This window comes from Coregonus lavaretus, assembly GCF_964263955.1.
Source record: "Coregonus lavaretus genome assembly, contig: HAP1_SCAFFOLD_47, whole genome shotgun sequence".
NCBI lineage: Eukaryota > Metazoa > Chordata > Actinopteri > Salmoniformes > Salmonidae > Coregonus > Coregonus lavaretus.
Window position 1 is genome coordinate 245022 of NW_028161510.1, and position 9815 is coordinate 254836.

Sequence of the window (9815 nt, forward strand, 5' to 3'; positions counted from 1 at the left end):
TGACATTATTACACCACTACCTACAGTGGGGAAAAAAAGTATTTAGTCAGCCACCAATTGTGCAAGTTCTCCCTCTTAAAAAGATGAGAGAGGCCTGTAATTTTCATCATAGGTACACGTCAACTATGACAGACAAATTGAGAAAAAAAATCCAGAAAATCACATTGTAGGATTTTTAATGAATTTATTTGGAAATTATGGTGGAAAATAAGTATTTGGTCAATAACAAAAGTTTCTCAATACTTTGTTATATACCCTTTGTTGGCAATGACACAGGTCAAACGTTTTCTGTAAGTCTTCACAAGGTTTTCACACACTGTTGCTGGAATTTTGGCCCATTCCTCCATGCAGATCTCCTCTTGAGCAGTGATGTTTTGGGGCTGTCGCTGGGCAACACGGACTTTCAACTCCCTCCAAAGATTTTCTATGGGGTTGAGATCTGGAGACTGGCTAGGCCACTCCAGGACCTTGAAATGCTTCTTACGAAGCCACTCCTTCGTTGCCCGGGCGGTGTGTTTGGGATCATTGTCATGCTGAAAGACCCAGCCACGTTTCATCTTCAATGCCCTTGCTGATGGAAGGAGGTTTTCACTCAAAATCTCACGATACATGGCCCCATTCATTCTTTCCTTTACACGGATCAGTCGTCCTGGTCCCTTTGCAGAAAAACAGCCCCAAAGCATGATGTTTCCACCCCCATGCTTCACAGTAGGTATGGTGTTCTTTGGATGCAACTCAGCATTCTTTGTCCTCCAAACACGACGAGTTGAGTTTTTACCAAAAAGTTATATTTTGGTTTCAACTGACCATATGACATTCTCCCAATCGTCTTCTGGATCATCCAAATGCACTCTAGCAAACTTCAGACGGGCCTGGACATGTACTGGCTTTAGCAGGGGGACACATCTGGCACTGCAGGATTTGAGTCCCTGGCGGCGTAATGTGTTACTGATGGTAGGCTTTGTTACTTTGGTCCCAGCTCTCTGCAGGTCATTCACTAGGTCCCCCGTGTGTTTGGGATCATTGTCATGCTGAAAGAACCAGCCACGTTTCATCTTCAATGCCCTTCTTTTTTAGTTTGTTTTACCATCAATATCAATTGGAACCTGTTTTACCATCAATATCAACTGGAACCTGTTTTACCATCAATATCAACTGGAACCTGTTTTACCATCAATATCAACTGGAACCTGTTTTACCATCAAAATCAACTGGAACCTGTTTTACCATCAATATCAATTGGAACCTGTTTTACCATCAATATCAATTGGAACCTGTTTTACCATCAATAGGAACCTGTTTTACCATCAATATCAATTGGAACCTGTTTTACCATCAATATCAATTGGAACCTGTTTTACCATCAATATCAATTAGAACCTGTTTTACCATCAATAGGAACCTGTTTTACCATCAATATCAATTAGAACCTGTTTTACCATCAATATCAATTGGACCTTGTTTTACCATCAATATCATTTAGAACCTGTTTTACCATCAATATCAATTAGAACCTGTTTTACCATCAATATCAACTGGGACCGGTCTATGTTTACCTGGATATATTGCTTCCTTTACCATTCAACAACAAAATAACTGTGTGACAAACCTTTAAGTACAGTGGGGAAAAAATTATTTAGTCAGCCACCAATTGTGCAAGTTCTCCCACTTAAAAAGATGAGAGAGGCCTGTAATTTTCATCATAGGTACACATCAACTATGACAGACAAATTGAGAAAAAAAATCCAGAAAATCACATTGTAGGATTTTTAATGAATTTATTTGCAAATTATGGTGGAAAATAAGTATTTGGTCACCTACAAACAAGCAAGATTTCTGGCTCTCACAGACCTGTAACATCTTCTTTAAGAGGCTCCTCTGTCCTCCACTCGTTACCTGTATTAATGGCACATGTTTGAACTTGTTATCAGTATAAAAGACACCTGTCCACAACCTCAAACAGTCACACTCCAAACTCCATATTGGCCAAGACCAAAGAGCTGTCAAAGGACACCAGAAACAAAATTGTAGACCTGCACCAGGCTGGGAAGACTGAATCTGCAATAGGTAAGCAGCTTGGTTTGAAGAAATCAACTGTGGGAGCAATTATTAGGAAATGGAAGACATACAAGACCACTGATAATCTCCATCGATCTGGGGCTCCACGCAAGATCTCACCCTGTGGGGTCAAAATGATCACAAGAACGGTGAGCAAAAATCCCAGAACCACACGGGGGACCTAGTGAATGACCTGCAGAGAGCTGGGACCAAAGTAACAAAGCCTACCATCAGTAACACACTACGCCTCCAGGGACTCAAATCCTGCAGTGCAAGACGTGTCCCCCTGCTAAAGCCAGTACATGTCCAGGCCCGTCTGAAGTTTGCTAGAGTGCATTTGGATGATCCAGAAGAGGATTGGGAGAATGTCATATGGTCAGATGAAACCAAAATATAACTTTTTGGTAAAAACTCAACTCGTCGTGTTTGGAGGACAAAGAATGCCGAGTTGCATCCAAAGAACACCATACCTACTGTGAAGCATGGGGGTGGAAACATCATGCTATGGGGCTGTTTTTCTGCAAAGGGACCAGGACGACTGATCCGTGTAAAGGAAAGAATGAATGGGGCCATGTATCGTGAGATTTTGAGTGAAAACCTCCTTCCATCAGCAAGGGCATTGAAGATGAAACGTGGCTGGGTCTTTCAGCATGACAATGATCCCAAACACACCGCCCGGGCAACGAAGGAGTGGCTTCGTAAGAAGCATTTCAAGGTCCTGGAGTGGCCTAGCCAGTCTCCAGATCTCAACCCCATAGAAAATCTTTGGAGGGAGTTGAAAGTCTGTGTTGCCCAGCGACAGCCCCAAAACATCACTGCTCTAGAGGAGATCTGCATGGAGGAATGGGCCAAAATACCAGCAACAGTGTGTGAAAACCTTGTGAAGACTTACAGAAAACGTTTGACCTGTGTCATTGCCAACAAAGGGTATATAACAAAGTATTGAGAAACTTTTGTTATTGACCAAATACTTATTTTCCACCATAATTTGCAAATAAATTCATTAAAAATCCTACAATGTCATTTTCTGGATTTTTTTTTCTCATTTTATCTGTCATAGTTGACGTGTACCTATGATGAAAATTACAGGCCTCTCTCATCTTTTTAAGTGGAAGAACTTGCACAATTGGTGGCTGACTAAATACTTTTTTCCCCCACTGTATAACAAATGTGATTTCTGTTCAACCAAGAAAATATATCTTAGGCCTTTTCTTGGACACACGGAAGCATGTTGAAACAGTCCTTGTAAAGGTGTCTAAAGGAAGTGGCTGATTAGAATATTGGGACGTTGTTTTGAAGCCACTACAGCAACAATGTTGACATTTTGAAACGTGATCTCCGCCCTGCCACAGGTAATGAACGTGACCGGATGAGACAGCAACTTTTTCTGAGCCAGCCTGATGAAAATCAAGCATCAGCACTATTATCAATATCTTATTATATCATACAAAGAAATATCAACAGAAAAACTGGTCAAACAAACAAACACACATATACTGAACAAAAATATAAATGCAACATGCACAATTTCAAAGGTTTTACTGAGTTACAGTTCATATAAGGAAATCAGTCAATTGAAATAAATAAATTAGGCCCTAATCTATGGATTTCACATGACTGGGAATAGAGATATGCATCTGTTGTAGGGGCGTGGATCAGAAAACCAGTCAGTATCTGGTATGACCACCACTTGCCTCATGCAGCGCGACACATCTCCTTCACATAGAGTTGATCAGGCTGTTGATTGTGGCCTGTGGAAGGTTGTCCCACTCCTCTTCAATGGCTGTGCAAAGTTGCTGAAAATTTGCGGGAACTGGAACACTCTGTGGTTCACATTGTTCCAGAGCATTCCAAACATGCTCAATGGGTGACGTGTCTTGTGAGTATGTAGGCCATGGAAGAACTGGGACATTTTCAGCTTCCAGGAATTGTGTACAGATCATTGCAACATGGGGGCCGTGCATTATCATGTTGAAACATGAAGGTGATGGCTGTAGATGAATGTCACAACAATGGGCCTCAGGATCTCGTCACAGTATCTCTGTGTGTTCAAATTGCCATCGATAAAATGCAATTGTGTTTGTTGTCCGTAGCTTATGCCTGCCCATACCATAACCCCACCATGGGGCACTCTGTTCACAACGTTGACATCAGCAAACCGCTCGCCCACACAACGCCTACATGTGGTCTGCGGTTGTGAGGCCAGTTGGACGTACTGCAAAATTATCTAAAACGACATTGGAGGCGGCTTATGGTATTAACCTTAAATATTATAGATATAGATATTAACATTAAATTATCTGGCAACAGCTCTGGTGGTCATTCCTGCAGTCAGCATGCCAATTGCACACTCCCTCAAAACTTGAGACATCTGTGGCATTGTGTTGTGTGACAAAACTGCACATTTTAGAGTGACCTTTTATTGTCCCCAGCACAAGGTGCACCTGTGTAATGATAATGCTGTTTAATCAGCTTCTTGATGTGCCACACATGTCAGGTGGCTGGATTATTTTGGCAAAAAGAGAGATGCTCACTAACAGGGATTAAAAAAAAAAAATGTGTGCACCAATTTTTTTTGGGCCGCATGTTACATTTATGGGATCTTTTATTTCAGCTCATGAAACATGGGACCAACACTTTACATGTTGCGTTCATATTTTCTGTTCAGTGCAACATTCAGTAAAAAAAGAGCTTGCCTCCCTCTTCCAATAATCTATTGGTATAAGAAATGCTAAAAAAAATAAACATTAACTCTAGCAAGCTATTTTTGGCTAGCTTTTCCTGCGTGACTTCAAGAGCTAAAGATTGTTTTTTACGGAGAGGCCAGCGGAGCACAGGTGCTTGAGTATTGCGCAAGAGACAGAGGCCAGAAGCTTATTATGCATAAACCAATCATTAATTAGCTAAATATAAGGATAACACTGCATTGAATGTATTACCTGAAAGACGTAGGCTAGGACAGCTATATATAGTGCATTCGGAAAGTATTCAGACCCTCCTTACACTTTTTCCACATTTTGTTACGTTACAGCCTTATTCTAAAACTGATTAAATACATTTTTCTCCTCATCGATCTACACACAATACCCCATAATGACAAAGAGAACAGGGTTATTTTTTTTGTTGGGGAAAATGTATTAAAAATAAACTGAAATACCTTATTTACATAAGTATTCAGACCCTTTGATACGATACTCTTAATTGAGCTCAGGTGCATCCTGTTTCCATTGATCATCTTTGAGAAGTTTCTAAAACTTGATTGGAGTCCACCTGTGGTAAATTCAATTGATTGGACATGATTTGGAAAGGCACACACCTGTCTATTTAAGGTCCCACAGTTGACAGTGCATGTCATAGCAAAAACCAAGGCATAAGGTCGAAGGAATTGTCCGTAGAGCTCCGAGACAGGATTGTGTCGAGGCACAGATCTGGAGAAGGGTACCAACACATTTTTGCAGCATTGAAGGTCCCCAAGAACACAGTGGCCTCCATCATTCTTAAATGGAAGAAGTTTGAACCAAGACTCTTCCTAGATCTGGCTGCCGGAAATTGCCAAACTGAGCAATCGGGGGAGAAGGGCCTCGAGTTACATGTTAAAATATGCTTATTTGGGGGGAATTTAAACCATTTACTTGTGTTACAAAACGTTAATAAAATATGAAGTGTTACTGTTTGACAGAAAGTGTCATTTTGTCAACATTGGGAATGTTGGTGCTTTTAGACGATATCATCTGGTATACAGAAAACATGTTGTCAATCTTATTAATCATGTTTGATAAAAGCTCTCAGAAGAAAAATTACTCAACCCATGGATTATTGTGAATAACACTAAGAACAGCCTTTAGTCATGTGGTACAATAATCCACAGGTTTTCATGCTTTATTGGTTAAATAACCTGATCAGTTTATTTTAAATACATTTAATCCAGATCAAAATGATCCTTCTTTGTCTTGATTCTGTCCACTTCATCATTTTAAGTCACACACAAGTCGTTTTTTGCTTTTATGTGATGTCAAGCATAGACACAGAGCAAAGCACTACAGAAAGAGATATTCAGATGTTTACAAAGGTAGTGTAGATTTAACAACCTATTAAAGTGTAGACCTTCATTAGAATGGCCCTTTAAAACCACACATCGGTTCAACAACTGCAGAATTTGCGCCCCTGTTTTTAAGATATTACTCACTGTTGTTAATCAGATCTCCTGTCTCTTCTTCCTCCAATGTGACAGTAATCTCTCCCAATCCAAAAACTGCATCCTCCTCTTCTTTCACTCTGAACGCGTCCTCCTCTTCTTTCACTGTAACATCCTCCTCCTCTTTCACTCTGAACACGTCTTCCTCTTCTTTTACTGTAACATCTTTCTCTTCTTCTTTCACGGTAACAGCATCACCCTCTACTTGTTTTTGCATTGTAACATCCTCCTCTTCCTTCTCCTCCTCCTCTTTCACGACAATGTTCAGCCCCAGGGCTTCTTTCTCCGTCCAGCAGACCCCCTCTTTAGAAGCGGGGGAGTAGTTTAGTGAGCTCATGGTTTAAAACACAGTGGCTAATATATACAGAAAGTGTCTAAAGAACTTGAATGTTTCGGCTATATTGGCTAGAAAGCTACGGAGGTGACTGACGAGCTGTTGTGGCTGAAGAAACGTGCCGTCCACTAAATTATACGTCACACTGGTAACATCGCCTGAAAGATGCACACATCGCCATCTGCTGACTGGAGTGGGTAACGCAGTCGAGGGAAACGTTTATTTTATTTTTCAGACAAAAAGTAGATTTATTTATTTAATTATATAATGTTATTATATTGAGACGTGCAAAAAGAAGCCACACCCACCAACCGGATGATACCAAAAATTCTGTTCAAGAACTTAGTGCTGAGTGATTAACCAAAATGTTGGTTATTTTTCGTTTTTTTAAACAACTGACCAATGTTGTTTCAATTATTTCAATTCCATTTTGTTCCTTTTTTTTCTGTGACTTCAATGTGCACATTGCACAGTTTCTCTATAAATAAATTAGATCCAGCCTGAACTGTGTGATGTAGTAGGGAGTTGTAGTTTCCAACAGGCCAATATTCTACATAGTTAAGCGCATAAAACACGATAATTAACTACAATGACCATAATCCATTGCGCATCTACTTGTCCGTCTGTGTTTCTTTTACGACTGCCATGGAAGAGAGAAGGAAGAGTGTGCGATCCTGAGGTGATATGATCTAAATCAGGGTTCCCAAACTCCGTCCTGTGGCACCCATGCGTTTTAGTTTTTGCCCTAGCATCAGATAGCTGATTCAAATAACCAACTCATCATCAAGCTTTGATTATTTGAAATCAGCTGTGTAGTGCTAGGACAAAAACCAAAACTTGCACCCAGGTTGGGCCCCATGACCGAGTTTGGGAAACCCTGATCTAAGTGACTGTTATTCAGGATGACACGTTGTGTTATCAACCTGCCAGCCATCCATTCACCCAATCAGAAGACCTCTCCTGATGTTCTGACTGACACGTTGTGTTATCAACCTTCCAGCCATCCACTCACCCAATCAGAAGACCTCTCCTGATGTTCTGACTGACACGTTATATTATCAACCTTCCAGCCATCTGTAGTATCGAGTCAATGCTGGCAATTATTGCTGATAAACAAAGGAGTCCGCTCATACTGAACCTTTGATCATAAGTTTTATTCATATCACAAGCTTTCAGCATAAGTTTTACAGGTGTCAAGGTCACCCGGAGAACGGCGTCCCAGATTGCAATGGCCGCTCTAACCTCTTCTTCCTTTTTACCCAGTATATATAATCTTCCCAAGATATGGGTGGCTCCCTCTACTGTCCAATCCCCTGTCTACAACACACACTTTCTGTATTTTGTATGTGGCGTCACACTAAAACATTCCCTCTGACACTAAATAAACATCCCTTCAGTTCCACTTAAAAAACATTAACAAAGTCATAATCTTCATATACGACACATCCATTCACCCAATCAGAAGACCTCTCCTGATGTTCTGACTGACACGTTGTATTATCAACCTTCCAGCCATCCTCTCACCCAATCAGAATACCTCTCCTGATGTTCTGACTGACACGTTGTGTTATCAACCTTCCAGCCATCCATTCACCCAATCAGAAGACCTCTCCTGATGTTCTGACTGACACGTTGTGTTATCAACCTTCCAGCCATCCACTCACCCAATCAGAAGACCTCTCCTGATGTTCTGACTGACACGTTATATTATCAACCTTCCAGCCATCCACTCACCCAATCAGAAGACCTCTCCTGATGTTCTGACTGACACGTTGTGTTATCAACCTTCCAGCCATCCATTCACCCAATCAGAAGACCTCTCCTGATGTTCTGACTGACACGTTGTGTTATCAACCTTCCAGCCATCCATTCACCCAATCAGAAGACCTCTCCTGATGTTCTGACTGACACGTTGTGTTATCAACCTTCCAGCCATCCACTCACCCAATCAGAAGACCTCTCCTGATGTTCTGACTGACACGTTGTGTTATCAACCTTCCAGCCATCCATTCACCCAATCAGAAGACCTCTCCTGATGTTCTGACTGACACGTTGTGTTATCAACCTTCCAGCCATCCACTCACCCAATCAGAAGACCTCTCCTGATGTTGACCGACACGTTGTGTTATCAACCTTCCAGCCATCCATTCACCCAATCAGAAGACCTCTCCTGATGTTCTGACTGACACGTTGTGTTATCAACCTTCTAGCCATCCACTCACCCAATCAGAAGACCTCTCCTGATGTTCTGACTGACACGTTGTATTATCAACCTTCCAGCCATCCACTCACCCAATCAGAAGACCTCTCCTGATGTTCTGACTGACACGTTGTGTTATCAACCTTCCAGCCATCCACTCACCCAATCAGAAGACCTCTCCTGATGTTCTGACTGACACATTGTATTATCAACTTTCCAGCCATCCACTCACCCAATCAGAAGACCTCTCCTGATGTTCTGACTGACACATTGTATTATCAACTTTCCAGCCATCCACTCACCCAATCAGAAGACCTCTCCTGATGTTCTGACTGACACGTTATATTTCTTAAAACAGGTCAACCACCGGCCACTAAACAGGTCAACCCCGGCCACTAAACAGGTCAACCCCGGCCACTAAACAGGTCAACCCCCGGGCACTAAACAGGTCAACCCCGGCCACTAAACAGGTCAACCCCGGCCACTAAACAGGTCAACCCCGGCCACTAAACAGGTCAACCCCGGGCACTAAACAGGTCAACCCCGGGCACTAAACAGGTCAACCCCCGGGCACTAAACAGGTCAACCCCGGCCACTAAACAGGTCAACCCCGGCCACTAAACAGGTCAACTCCAGCCACTAAACAGGTCAACCCCCGGCCACTAAACAGGTCAACCCTGGCCACTAAACAGGTCAACCCCCGGCCACTAAACAGGTCAACCCCCGGCCACTAAACAGGTCAACCCCCAGCCACTAAACAGGTCAACCCCCGGCCACTAAACAGGTCAACCCCGGCCACTAAACAGGTCAACCCCAGCCACTAAACAGGTCAACCCCCGGCCACTAAACAGGTCAACCCCCGGCCACTAAACAGGTCAACCCCGGCCACTAAACAGGTCAACCCCGGCCACTAAACAGGTCAACCCCGGCCACTAAACAGGTCAACCCCGGCCACTAAACAGGTCAACCCCCGGGCCACTAGAGGGATATTTAAACCTACAAATTCAAGGTTTTCTTTTGTTCCATTG